The sequence below is a fragment of the Corvus hawaiiensis genome, chromosome 30 (assembly GCF_020740725.1).
Source record: "Corvus hawaiiensis isolate bCorHaw1 chromosome 30, bCorHaw1.pri.cur, whole genome shotgun sequence".
NCBI lineage: Eukaryota > Metazoa > Chordata > Aves > Passeriformes > Corvidae > Corvus > Corvus hawaiiensis.
The window spans coordinates 8440603-8455791 of NC_063242.1; the positions used below are offsets into that span (position 1 = coordinate 8440603).

General features: G+C 36.1%; 1 long non-coding RNA gene across 2 annotated transcripts in view; it reads left to right on the forward strand.

Annotated features, from left to right (window-relative positions):
• Positions 1-15189, forward strand: part of LOC125318568 — a 41248-nt gene that overhangs the window by 12491 nt on the left and 13568 nt on the right. The gene's annotated exons all lie outside the window — the stretch shown is intronic.

Below are 15189 nucleotides of genomic sequence, written 5' to 3' on the forward strand. Positions count from 1 at the left end.
GTTCAGATTTTATTTTTTAAAAAAGATAGTAAAAAAAAAAAGAAAGGGAAAAAAGTAGCTCCATATACCATTTTGCTTGAAGGAAACAATTTAGAAGTAGTTCCTGGTCATGTGCAGTATCCAGTTACTGAAGCTGTAGCCAGGCTCAAAAGAGCAAGGATAAGTGGAAAACTCAGAACAAATTTCCCAAGCACAATTATGCTTGGCCAACATGATTGCCTTCTGCTGAAGAGATTACTGGCACTATACAAGGGGAGAGCTCTGGATGCTGACTTTGATTTCTTCAAGGATTTTGACATATTCTTCCATAGCATACTTATGGGCAAATTGAGGAGATGTGGATGAAATACATAAATAAGAAGCTTGATGGAAAACTTTCAGAAGCCTGGGGCTGAAAAAGTTGGGATCAAAGCTATTAAGTCCACGTGGAAATTGGTTACAAGAGGCATTTTTCACTTTGCTACTGAACCAAACTGGGTAGAGCATTCAGTACTTTGGAGCGCAGAGCTGCTGTTCAGAGGGATCTCAAATGAGAAAGTGGGCACACAATAATCTCAAGTTCAACAAAAAGAGATGAAAAATCCTACACCTGAAAAGTGTGTAGGAAAATCCAACACCTACCCATACCACCATATAGACTGGGGCATAGAGCAGCTCTGCAGAAAAGATCTTGGGCACCCAGGTGGTCCACAAGCTAAACATGAGTCAGCAGGGTGTCCTTGTGGTGACATATTTTCCAGGTGCATTCTGGGCTGTATTGGCAAGAATTTAACCAGCAGGCTAGAAGTAATTATTCTCCTCTAGCCAATGCTTAGGAGACTGTATCTGGAGCCCTATGCCTTGTCTGGGGCTCTGCAGATGAAAAAAGACAATGTTGGACATTGTTGGAGCGGACCCATCAGAAAGGTCTGAGGATGTCAAGGCGGAACAGCACAAGAAGTACAAGAAGAGGCTGAGAGAGCTGGTTTTGTTCAATCCTAAAAAGAGAAGGCTAAGGGGAGATCTAGTTGCTGTCTTCAAATATATCCTGATAGAAGATATAGACTGATCTTAGAAGGGCTCAGTAACAGGATGAGAAGCAAGACACACAATCTATAACATGTAAAATTCCAATTATATATTAGGAAAATTATTTAATATGACACAGTACAGTACTGATGATTAGTTGCCTGATCTAAATTTTCCCTGCTGTGATAAGAAAGTAGAACCTAATAACCTCCAGAGGTCACTGCAACCTAAATTATTCAGTAATTGCATGCTAAAACATATTTTCCCTTCTGTGTGACTACTTAAATAACATTCAAAATCAGGAAGATAGTCTTGTGTTAGAAGATAACATCTGGGTATTTTATTAATACAGATTTGTTTATTTAGGCAGAAGATGCAGAGAGAATATACCATTTCTTTGAACCCCTCAAGGACAAATACCAGAAGGCAGTTTATCAGCTCCATAGTTCAGATTTTCTTTTCTATCTATCTCTGATAAAAAAATCTCCATCTTTCTTGCAGTCACCATGCTATAGTTCCTCTTCCCCCAGTTTCTATAGGGGTTTTTGTTTTCAGCACATTCCAGCTGATGTGCCACTCTTGCTTTCCCAGCCCCTTCCCATGAAACCAAAAGTTAGTTTGAGCTGGCCCTTGCTCCAGGTTTCATGTGCTATGAACAGTGGTTTGTCTTATATCACATAATCCCTAAAAGTCGTTTTGGTTTGTTCAAGGATTTTCTTATCTGTTTGGAACGTTGGGGGTTTTTGTTTGTTTATTTGTTGAGGAGTTGGGTTTGGGGATTTTTTTAAATTTTTTTTTTTAGGCAAAAAGCAAGTCAAATGACATTTGCAACACAACTGCCTGTCTAGAAAAAATAACCTATTTCGAGACTGGGTGGAAGAGAAATTATCATAATTTAGATGAAACTTGAAGTCTTGACATTTCATAACTGCATGATTTCCTTATGGAAAAATTGACATTCTCGCTGAAGATGTTAAAATAATAATAACCCCTCAGACAGGGAGTTGACTTACCATTGTGTCAAACTTATATCACGACATGGAAATTTCACTGTGGATGTGTTTGCTTATTGTGATAAGCATATTTTAAACCATAAATTCATATTTATTCCAGACAAAACATCAACAAGTCCTGTCAAAATCTGTAATGCTCAGAAATGAAAGATATGATTGTGTAAAGTCATCAACAACCTCCACAACAATACAACAGAAGTATAGCTCTGTACTTCAGTAAGAAGTTTGTTGTGTTTGTTGGTTTGAGTTTTTTTCTGGCATCATTTGAGTTGTTTTAAAATGCCACAGGCTTTCAGAATTTAGTGGCACAAAAAGCCCACCAAGGAAGATGTTTCTTTCTTATTTTAATATATACACAATCTCTTTGTAGACAGATTATTTGTAAAGCCACCATAAAATAAGGAGCAACTAGATTAATCTTAGAAATCTTAAATTTTCATGCTTTTTACTGCTATGCTTATGTATACTCTAAAAATAAAAAAACAAACAGGTGAACTGAAACAATTTTAGCTATGGTGTTCTTCGCTTCCTGGCATATAGCTCCAAATATGATAATTATTTAGAGCGTAATATACTTTAATAGACATAATTTATTGAGATTGTTAAAGATTGCTAGTGCATAACTATACATTTCCCTTTTTAATGTGGTTCATTGCTCTCTGTTTGTACTTGAATGTCTGATTCATATTCTGCAATAAAATTGTATCATGTAGGAATGTCCTAGTTGGACTGTAAAGGCTGGAATACTTACTGCTTCTCAAACACTTTTATGGAATGTACACACACCTCTTGTTAGCCCCTCTTGTACTCCAGTACCATGTGGCTCCTCCAGTTAGAACTATTAGCACTAAAGCCTACCTTGGCTTTTTGTTTCTTTTACTTGAATGACAATTCTTTTTCTCCCTCAAAATTGAGTGGATTCTGACATAAAAATGAAGTGTGAGAGAAAAGTTCTCAGGTGAATTTTTCCTTTCCAGGAACAATAACTTCATCAAAATTTAAACACTCAGTGGCATACACCTCAGAGTTGTAGGTATATTGCAAGGTTATTGCTGAAGAGAAATTGGTGTTGGAGAAAGATTTTCTGGTTCTACCATTCCATGTTGTTACATGTTTTGAAGAAATATATCATTGCTGATCACTGGGGGTTTTTATATTACATCTGAATATTACTCATAGACTGTGAATATGTTTAGAGATATGTGTTTCCATGGGCAAGATATAATAGACTTTATATGCTCAGGTTTTTTTGTTTTGCAATAGAAAGAGTAGCCATTCAGTTATGACAAGATTTGCATTTGGTCAAGAACATGATTTAGTATTTTTAAGCATTCCAGGAGCATGTTACAGATAGATCCTTAGCATATATATGGGAAATATATGTTTCTCTTCTAATATGAACTTTTGAAAAATAATAGTTCATCTTCAACCTTGATATTGCGAGTGTAAGGTTTGACTTTGGTGGAGTCAGAATTTCATTCCCAGAGATAAAATATTGAAGAACTTTCTCAATGTCGTCCAAAATGCTTTTTCAGAACAGTATTTAGGCAGAAATATTTTAGTTATGCAAATGATACCTCATTTCAAAACATTGAAGAAAAAGTCCTGGGTCATCTCCTTGCACCTTCACAGGGGAAAAAACTGCTTTCAGGCATGATATCTGTGTTCTGCTTGTTATAGTCTAACAGAGCAGAAGTTTTGCACAGGAAAATAAGGGACAGGTGGTTATAGGATTATTTTCACATGTTTCTTGAAGCATAAAATATCCCCTGGTTTCATATTATAGATTTCCTTTGATATTACTTGTGGATATTTATGAAGAGCAGAAATAGAAATATATTCAGAAACACTGAAATAAATACAGAATGGTATTTCTTGGTACAACTATCTTAATTGTTGAACTAAAAAACATAAGCAGCAACATTTTGAAAAGCATTAAGCTCTTACAAAGTACTAAACTCCAACACAGACTATTCCGTCTGCAATAGATTTTGTTTTCACCTCAAGTCCTGTGTGCAGTTTTGGTCGTCACACTGTAAAAGAGACATTAAGCTATTAGACAGCATCCAAAGGAGAGCCACAGGGATGGTGAAGGGCTTTGAGAGGAAGCTGTATGAGGAGTGGCTGAGCTCACTTGGTCTGTTCAGCCTGGAGGAGACTCAGGGGAGACCTCACTGCAGTCTTCAACATCCCCACAAGGGGAAGAGGGGCAGCCACTGATCTCTTCTCTCTGGTGACCAGTGACAGCACCCGAGTGCACAGCCTGAAGCTGTGTCAGGTGAAGTTTAGCATGGATATGAGAAAAAGGTCTATATTCTAGTGAATGTTTGGACAGTGGAACACGCTCCCCAGAGCAGTGGTCAGAGCACCAAGCCTGACAGAGTTCAAGAAGTGTTTGGACAATTCTCTCAGGCACATGCTGTGATTCTTGGGGTATCCTGTGCAGGGCCTGGAGTTGGATTTTGATGATCCTTGTGGTTCCCTTCCAAATCAAGATATTCTGTGAAAATCATATGTTTTCCCTGAAAGTGATACTGTAGTGACACTTAGAGTGTCTTACATCTGCTGGGTTCATCTACATTAACATTTTAGCTGGAAGAGCTGTGCTTAGGCTGTTTTAAAAGCTGTGCTATTTGAACTGCTTTTTTTCTGGAGGTGGAGCAGTTTGGAAGACCATGAGCTATATTTCTTTCAGATGAATCTATTCTGGAAGATGCTTTCTAGGAACACATTGAATGCCATCCAACAGCTACTAGGAAATCAAGCCACAGCCACTGATAACTTAAATCTAATGTATGCATTTGGATAAGGATTCATATAGATGTATATGCTTCCTTTACCAGTATGGCTGCTTTACAAGTGTTATTCTAACTTCTGAGTCTTCTGTGTTATGTGGAGGGACAACAAAGGAGATCCGATGAGTGTAAAGCGTTGAAAACGACTCTGTATGATGCCTACTAAGCACATGCATTTCTTCCTACAGAACCATGGCTTTTTCCTCCTTACCTCTTCTTATTGCCATAATCCGAGACACTTTTTATGATAATAGTAGGGTACAGAAAACTAAAAAAAAAAAAAAAAAAAAAGGGTAAAAAATCTAAAAATTATGACTTAAAATTGACAGTAGGATTTTTATGTAATATCATTTGCTACCACAAAAAAAAAAAATCAGAAATAGCTTTATTCTTTTGTTTATGTATCAGATTCCCAGATGCCTGCTTCAAGGGCTGGTTTTTTTTTTTTAAATACTAATTCATAATACACCTGCTGGATGTGCATACTTTGAGATGAAAAAAAATCCTAACTCCAAAACCAACACAGATTTTATTCATGCGAATAGAGCTTTGAAACGAGCTTGCCAAACTAAGGTTATGTGTTTGCATGTGGTGTTCAGCCTCTTAGCAGTCAGATACTGTAGGGTCATGCGAAATGGATGGTGGTTTTGTGTGTGAAGCAGTGATGTATTCTGAAAACCAATGGGGCAGGAACACTTTTTCAAACATTTATTAACCGTTTTATACCCTGGAATGATGTGTCTGTATAGTCTCTATAACAGCAAACATTATGTGTTGTAAAACTGGCTAGCTGATATACTGTGAAATGCAGGGAAAAAAAGTTTTGAATGCAAGAAGGAGAGTGACTTGTCCGTGATCAGAAATATTTTTTTTACATATTAACAGCATTTTAGGAGGAGGAGGAGGACTCTAAAAATAGCTAGGTTTCTACATACAGATTAGCTTGATGCTTCTCATTAAATTAGTTCCATGCTATTTTTCCAGCATATTAACCTAAATCTTTAGTTTATTATGTAAGTTAACTCATATTCTCTGGTTCTCACCATTTTTCCTTTAGCATGGCATTTTTTGGTGTAATTGTCCTGCCCTGAGAATTATCAAAAGACTTATTTGACTTGAAAAGATCACTCAGCTTACCCTAAAAATATCAAGATTTTCGTGTATCGGGATGGGTGACAGAAACTGCATGGTCAGTGCATGAATGGGAGTGGTATGAAATGACACAAATTTTATCAAAATCACTGGATTTTTTAATGAGAATTGTATGTCAATAAGTACTTCTCAAACTGGTTCTGCTTGTCTCTGAGGACTAGTTATTTGCTAGTTCTCTTTGTAGATGAAGAATAGTGTATTATGAGGTCAATCACAGCACATAATTGATGTCCATCATCTGGTAGGAGTGGCCATCGCTGTAGGGCTAATTAACCCAATCTATCTTCCATGCTGACAAGTTCTCAGGGTTTACCCTTTTTATTAATGTATCTTATACTATTTGAGTATCCCTTGTTCATTGTATGCAGATATTGACTGGTCTGGTTTTCCCCCTGTTTTTTTTAAGGTTTGGGGATGGTTTAGGGTTTTTTGGGGGTATTTTTGTTGGTTTGTTATTTGGGTTTTTTGAGGGGGGTGGAGATTGTTTGGGGTTTTTGGTTGGTTTTGTTGTTTGTTTTAACTTTTAAAGTATCACTAATAAGATATTTAATAGTTAATCACCATTTTTAATAACTGTTATTACTTGTTTGAAACATTTTGGTAGGTGGTGGGTTTGGGACATTATTATTAATTTTTTAATATAAAATTTTATACTAAATCAACATTCTTGTGTTTGTTTTTTAAAAGTCAATTTAAAGAAAAATAATTTTGGCATTTCCAAAGTTTGTTTTGCTATATGTGACATTTTCCTGTGGAAAAATACGGTTGGCTCACAACTGTAATTTTAATTGGGAAAATTGTATGAACAACTTCTGCGATATTCTCTTCTAAATTCAGTGGTAGATCAAGAGATTCACTTCTCACTCAGAACTTGTTATTCACAGGTGATTCGCCCTTTTAATGTTTTCATGGAAAGAATGTAAATATACAAGTATTTTAAGTAACTGAAAACACACTACTAAGCATTTCTAACTTAATAAACTGTAACTGGAGTTCACCTAAATAAAGTGGCCTACTTATCATCCTCTGTCCCCCTCACCTGGCTTCTCCTGGGATCCTAGGTAGGGAGAGAGCCTATTTTGAAGTTTACAGGAGAATTTTTGAAAGCTCCTATCTTGGGATAAATTGCCTTCCACTGAAGCCTTTCTTTTCCATTGAAACACATCTGAAAAGGAAAATGCCTAAGGTTTGTTGGTTTTTTCTAAGCTCTTGATCCAATATGACATGATAAAATCTGAGGAATATCAGAGATACTGAAATGACAGGTAGCTTAGAAAGTTCGAGGCATTTCAGAAAGCATCAGAAGCTGCAAAAGCTTCGGTGTTTTCAGTTATTCTGCAGAGAAGCAGCTGCAACTAGAGAAGGCAACAAAATGATGCATTGTTCACAGTTGCATGATATGGAGTAAAAGCACAGAGTATAAGAAATGGGAGAACAGGAAAATCTTTTAGCAGAAGAAAATTTTTTATCTGCTAAATTTTTCCTGGAACAAGCCCTTTGGGAAACAAGCCACTCCTCTGGGATGAGAGTGGTCCCCCCAGTGAGAGACATAGAACGGCCAGGGTTGGAAAGGACCTGGAAGTTCGTCTAGTTCAAACCCCCCACAATGAACAGGGATGCCAAACACTAGATCAGGATGCTCAGTCCCCATCCAATCTGAATTGGAGTGTTTCCAGGCATGGGGCATCAACAGCTTCTCTGGGCAACTTGTTCCAATGCCTCACCTCCCTCACACTAAAGAATTTGTTTCTATATATGATCTAAACTGACCCTCTTTCATATAAAAGCCATTATTCCTTGTCCTGTACAAATCTGCCCCTATAAAAAGTTGCTCTCCCTCCTTTTATGAGCCCCCTTTAAGAACTGGAAGGCCACAAAGGAGGTCTCCCCACAACAACCTTAACTATCTCAGCCTGTCTCCGTAGAAGAGGTTCTCCAGCCCTTTGGTCATTTCTGTGGCCTACTCTGAACCTGCTCCAACAGGCCCATGTCTTTCTTGTGCTGAGGACCCCAGAGCTGGACGTGGTGCTTCTTCAGGTGATAGGTAGTGCTAGGGCTGAGCAGAATCACCTCCCTTGTCCTGCTGGCCATGCTGCTTTTGATGCAGCTCAGGATGTGCTTCCCAGTTAGATCATTCTGAAGAAAAGGGCTCTTTCTATCTTCAACTGTGTCTTCTATCTTCAACCGTGTCTTTCTATTATTGCCACTTTTTCTCCCATTGTAGCAAGATCACAAAACTGTTCCAGAATGTGCCCATGTTTTCTTGCTGATTTTCACATACAGTGCATACCTTCCTCTGCTAAGTAGCCGTATGTAATGTTGCTTTCAGAAACAACTGGCAACGTTTTCAGTCTCTCCTTTCAATCACCTTAAAACATGGTATTATGCCTATAGACAGAGAAATAGCAAGTGAGAAAAGCAGCTTAAGGGGCTTTTATGTCCTGAGTAAAAATTAAAATAAGGGTATCTATTAAAAAATTCTGGTCTGAAATAGATTGCTTAGAAGATATTTTACACAGTAGTGGTGTTCTGTTAATCTATGGCTCACTGATGCCTGCCAACTGCCAAATAACTCCTGATATGCTGTAAGTTGATAAATAATTTACTTGCTGTTAATAGATCTAAAATCTGATGTTCCTGTTGTAGAAATATATAGTGCCAAGTCCTCCAGACTTAGTAATGAAAAAGCCAAAGAAGTCATGTTGAGTTACAGTGCTTTATGTTTACTCAGAGTGTCCTTGGACTATCCGTCATAAGCACTTGATTCTCAGTCAATACTCTAAATCTGAATTAAACAGTCACTTAATATTTACACTTTTCTTTTAAATAACATTTTTTTCCCAAATAATTCCCAACATTGTCTAATCATACTGTTGCAAAAGATATTTGAAATGCCATGCTTATTACAGTATGTAATAAACAGGAAACAGACACAATGATCCTTATGGGTCCCTTCCAGCTCAAGATATTTTACGATTATATGACTGAGGAAGAAAGCACCTGGCTTGAACCTTTGACTACATTTCCACTTGTAACTGCTACTATTTACCTATCTGAAGATGCACTATTAGCACAAAGAAACAACATCCATATAACCTCATTTTCATTCTTCCACCCTCTGTTCCCACAGTGTATTGGTTTGGTTTGGGGCTGAAATGCTTTATGCTCTAAATTAGTTTAGTCAAGTAAAGAGTCAGCCACAGTCTTCCTTCAAAGAAGGCAGACTGGAACCAATTTGTCAAAAGAGCAAAATTAGGAATATGTTTATCTAGGTTGTAGGTATATCTAAAAACAATAGAACAGCTGTGCTGAAGTAGGATTTTATTAAAGAAAAGGGATTTTTCTGCAGCTGCTGTTCCAGCCTCCTTCTTATTTACAGAAAGGTACATTTTTTCTGGACATGTGAAACACGAATTTGTATAGACTTTGTTCAACACTAATATAGCACAAGTTGATTGTACAGCTTTAAACTGAGACAGTGACTAGCAGCAGGAAAGGATTTAACAATTTTTATTACACAATTATTAACACAATTTTAACACAAGCAGATAAAGATGAGCAGTAAGAAGGTAAAATATTATGATTATTTTCTTCATCAATATTATAGAAATGCATTAAAATAAGAATTTGTAAAGGAGATCAAATAACTTCACACTCAACACCTAATTAGCTTATGTTGAATTTGATTACCCAGGTTCACCAGACTCTAGAATTAGGTTGCTAATGTATAATTACATACTGTTTGTGGGAGTTAAAAAGAAATTAATATAACTTACACACACCTATAATCTACTGCTAGAAAAGTCAGGAGCTGCACAACAAACACAAAAAATTTGGTGTAATGAACTGAACAAATTACTATCTTTTAGCCCAGGTTTACTGCTTAAATAATAGATTTTTGCTTTTTTCCTCAAGCCACATTCCAATTTACTTTGTTATTCCTTCTATAACCCCAACCGACTTTATTTTCAAAATTGCTTTTATCTGTCATGCCATGTAAAATGGGCTTTAGAAGTCTAAACAAAATAATGCCAACTACCTCCCTTTCTCACTTTATTTTCTCCAGAAAAGTCAAATATATTTGTTAAATTAGAGCTGCTGTCCCTGAATTCTTACTGATCTGGAAGATAATGAAGTTTCCTCCCTCAAAATAACTTCCTTAATGTACAAACTACACTTCAGTTAGCTTCAAAGGATCATTCCTACAAAAGGAAGGGATGTTTTCAATTACTGAATATACATAAATTTATTTCAGAAATAAGTAACTTGTACAGATCTAGAGCACAATAAATAGCAGACCAATTCTCATTGTCTCTTCTCTTAATGCCTCTTGAGATTTCTGGTTTTGCACATGTATTTGCTCTACAAAGAACATTCAAATTAAAAATCAATCACAATATTGCAATTATGAAGTGTCATAATTAAATTATAAATGAAAGAAAAGCAAATCTGAGGGGAAAAGTTAAGGATACAAGTAAAGAATAATGGCCATCTCAGTCAGAATACCTTTTCTGTATTCTTCTGTTAGAGAGTTTGGACAATGATAACATTTTTGAAATCATCATGGTGAAGCTCTCCATCCACAAATCCAAAGATAAAGTGTATTTGCAGAATTAGAAGTCAATTCTCCTTGAATATGTCATCACTAGGTCAAGAGTTTTCATTTTAAGTGTACTCAATTTTGTAGGACTTTACAGTAACTTTTTATACACTATTTAAATAACTCAATGCATTTCAAGACAAAGAAAATCTTAAGCTCCTGATGATCTTGTCTTTAAACAGGTAAGTTGGTAGAAATTAGAAATCTCAAGTTCAGATAAATGCAGCTATTTCTGTCCATTCACAAGGAAGTGTCATCTCTAGAATTTGAAATTTAAACAGTAAAAACACTGTAAGATCGGGAGTCGCTACCTTTTCAGTAACAAAAGGATTTAAACATCCATTTAGAGAATGACAAAACTATTTTCATGATATTTCTTTTGTACTATCTTTACAAAATACTGACATAGTAGAATTGAAGCCATATGGTGTTAACTACTTGGTTGGGGTGGAGGGATGTTTAGAAACAAAACTAAGTGTCAGAGACAGAAGGGCTACAGAAGCTGAAAGAAGAATATGTCACTGTCTACATCAGAATGGCTGCAATTTCCGCTGCAATCAATGTTTTTGCAGGTTTTTCTTATACTCATGCCCAAGTAAATATTCTCATTCTGTTGTGTAAGTCTCAACATGAGCATCTTGTTCCTCAAGATTCCCTCATGAGGAACATACAGAGGGCGTGTAGCCACAGCCAGACCAAGTCAGCTAAGCCACCAAATCATATTAACCTACCAGTGCACTCCCGAGTCTCACTGAAGCTGCACCACACAAGCATTTCGAGTTTGACTGGACATACTTTCAATCCTCCTTTCATTGATGCAGGTTGTGACGTGTTGGGTTTGTAGATGGTGAGACACCCTAATAAATATGCAATAGGTATCTAATTGCTTCTGCTCTTGATTGCAGGAAATCTCAAAACATGCTTCTAGTTTGTGTTCTGGACTGTTGGATTTTTTCTCTTTTTTTATTTTTTTGGTCATCTTCTGAAGGACTTTTAATGTCACCATAGTCTAATGAGATTTGGAATTATATTAAGAGGAAGTTCCAATGTTATTACATCCCACAGAAAGAAATTCTAGTTCTGAGAATCATCTTTATTACTAGCACAATTCTTAAGATGAATGTTTTAAAGTTTAATTACCATCAGAGGAGTTGCTATATATTCCTGTCTTTCTCTGGAAAGATTTCTTCTAACTTCCTAATTATAGTGAGGAATTTGCTTAAGCTGTACCAGAAACCTAAATAACTTCTTAATTTTTAACAGCCATTTATATGACATAAGCCACTTCTATACAGAAGACATAATGTACTGCCTAGCTTTCTTTTCAAATTACACTGTTAAGGACATATACCTCCATATACCTCCTCACCATATATGGGGAGACAGACTCACATACCTTGCATAAATACTTTTATTAAAAAGCTCTTCGTTAGTTCTTTCAAAAAACTGTTCACGAGATAGGAGGAAATTTCAACTTTTTACTCGCTGGTCCTAAGGCACTGAGAAAGGAAAGGCCCTTACGTATTTTATTAAAATTTTAAACACATGCCAAGTTTATTTGTGCCTAAGTGAGAATTCTAGAGTTTATTTTTCATAAGTATACTCTCCAAAAAAAAAAAAGAAAAAGAAAAACAAAACACATGCAAAGAACAGAGAAAACCCAAACCGAACTTTGGCATACTTCTTGAGATACTTTATTCCCCCAAAGTCCAAGATGGGCTTGGTTTTTATGAGGCTTGAAGTATATGTAAGGTATCAAAGCTCCAAATAGGAGATTAGAACAGTGGGTTGTTTCCATGGATGTCTGTATTACTGTTGGCAAATTTGGCAGAACATGTGACGCCACAAAAGAGAAAAAAAGCCAAATTAATCTCTGATTCATAATCCTACAAGACCCTTGCCTCAAACTCTACATTCAAACTATTTGTTTACTACCTAAGCATTTTCTAGGTAATCAGAAGCTATGGGGAAGGGAGAATTAAAATATTTATTACATATTTGTGAAAGAAATTTAATATTATTTTAGGCTAAAATAATTAAAAGTTGTTTAAATTTATAAATTGTCATACAGAGACCCAAAGAACCTAAGTCTGACCAGGGAAAATAAAAATTTGAAAGTTTAACATGCTTTTCAAAGTTTGCAATGGATATGTCAATTGACACTATACCGTGCCATAAATTAAGTCCCTCCTGGTGGGAAAGAATTTACTGAAAGTCCTTGCAAGGAGTTTCAAAGATAAGCTGAAACTTTTCCTTGAGTTTCAATGCTTCCAGATAGTTGTTTATTAAGTCTTATCAGAGGAACAGAGCCACTAGCGTGACCCAGGTACAGCATAGAAGGAAGAAAAGTAGGAGTAAAGACAATTATCAAGATTTACACAGCCTTTTAAAAATATTTTAACCAATAGTTACTAAAAATGTAAATTATTTTCACTTTCCTACCAATTATTCAGTAACACGACTAGGAACTGCGGAATTCTCTATCCAGTCATTCCAAACTACTTTTACTGCAGAACATGGAGTAGTAGAAGAAGGAGAAGGTTTAGAGAACAACCACAATCCTCCATTTTGATATTTTTTACTCTTATCTCTTTACTACAAAGAGAAGCCCAAAACCTCTAAATTTTTCACCCTGTGACAATCTTACATAGTAGTCTATCACCTAATTCACATCACTGTATTTTCTAGTTCTTGTCTGACTGTTGGTAATTTTTTCCAAGGTTTGAAGCTAAAACAGTGTTGTTCAGGGGGTAAGAGCCCTTAAAAACAGGCAGAGAAATATTCTCGGCACTCTGGGTTCCTACAGTCAATCATGGATCCTCTGTTCTGTGTTTTGAGAAGCTTCAGCACATAACCTAAGCAGAAATTTGGGTTTTAATAAAAGATTTTTTTTTATGTTCTTGTAGTAAAAGTGATAATGCTTATCATTGATATTGATTCCAGATAAGAAGTTGATCAGGATGAGAATGTGTAGCTAATTTACACTTTTGAGTTTGACTGTTACTCTATTTCTTCAAATAAAAAAATGCTATTCTTGTAAAACCAGTTGTTGTTTATTTATTAAAAGGAAAACACCACAGCTTAATCCACTTCAGTACAAGTACTCCAATCTTTCATATGGCAAGGTTAAAATAGACACATATGAGTACCTTACTTTATTTCCATTTCCATTGTTTAACTTGATTAATTTCAGTGGCATTTGTTTGGGTCCAGTGTGTTCAAATTCAGATCTTAGTAACCTGGTTTGACCCCTGGAGTTGGGACCTCTCCAAGCCAAGCTAGTGACTTCACTGTAAGACATTTGCAGGAAATGCTGCTGGTACTTGAATCTTGGTAGAATTATATACAGAGGAATAATCCTTCCAGCTCTTAGGCTGGCAGATGGTACTTTCACAAGCATTTAATTCACCTCTTAATTTAAGGTTACCAGGTCTTTTTGTTCAGAATGCAACATCTCTTGTTACCAAGGCCAGCATACACTGAGGATAGAATGTAGTTTTATAAAAGAAAAGGAGTAAATACAATGCAAGGAAACTCACCTTACCTAGAATTTGGAAAAAAATTGTCTTTTTCTTACCTTTTTAAAAATTCCATTACTATTCTATTCTCCTTAAAAAAGCTGAGAGAATTGTTAACAGCAAATACACTCACTTTTGTATGACTGCCATCCTCTCACATCTATGCAAGAAGTATAGACTAACCAAAACCAAATACAGACACAATCCACAGTATTAAGTACTGCAAAACTCTGCATACATCTGTAAATAAATAGTTTGTTATCTGTATCTTATTTAGTTTACACAACATCACTTCTGTCCTAAATTGCATCGAGTCGTCATCGTAATTGTTCATTTTGCCTTCTATTTTTTCACTTTGGGTTTTTGAGAACCCCACATATTCCAGCTACTTACTGTGTACGCACATATAAAATTGTATTATGGAATGAAAAAGGCATTTCTCTGCAATGTGGTTATTCATGTAGAGTATCTAATTTTAAGAGAAAATTTTCTTTTATCTTTAACTCAATTTATCTGCAGAAATGCATTTGAGTAGTTAATGCTTTGGAATAGTCCTTTATTGTAAACATTTCCTCTGAAAAAGGGACCATACTTTTCTGCTTCATGTGATCTGTGTTTTTAGGAAAACAGGTTCTGCAGAGGAAAAAGATATCTTCTTTACACAGGAAAGAGATGGAGAAAGCTATTTTAAGATGGCTGACTTCAGCCTGAAAACTACTTAAGAGAATCTAACTGGAGACCAAGAAGTGAGAATGATGCCTTTGTACATGAGTCAGCTCTGAGTCTGAAGATCTTAGAATCACAGAATGGTTTGGGCTGGAAGGGACATTTACAGTCATCTAGTCCAAACCCCAAGATAACAATAATCCTCAGAATCGGTTGAAACTTCATGATCACTCTCTTGAAATATCCAGTCATCCATTTCTCTGAAATATCCATTAGGTCTTGGGAGAATGACAATACTAAGGTTATGTGCTCTGAAGCAAGAAAAGCTCTGTGTCTCTTGTAACTCGTCACTTGTAAAAGAAATCTTAAAGAGAACCACAGTGGACCAGTGTGAGATTTACATATTAGACGTTACTGCTTGCACTTTGATTAGCTTT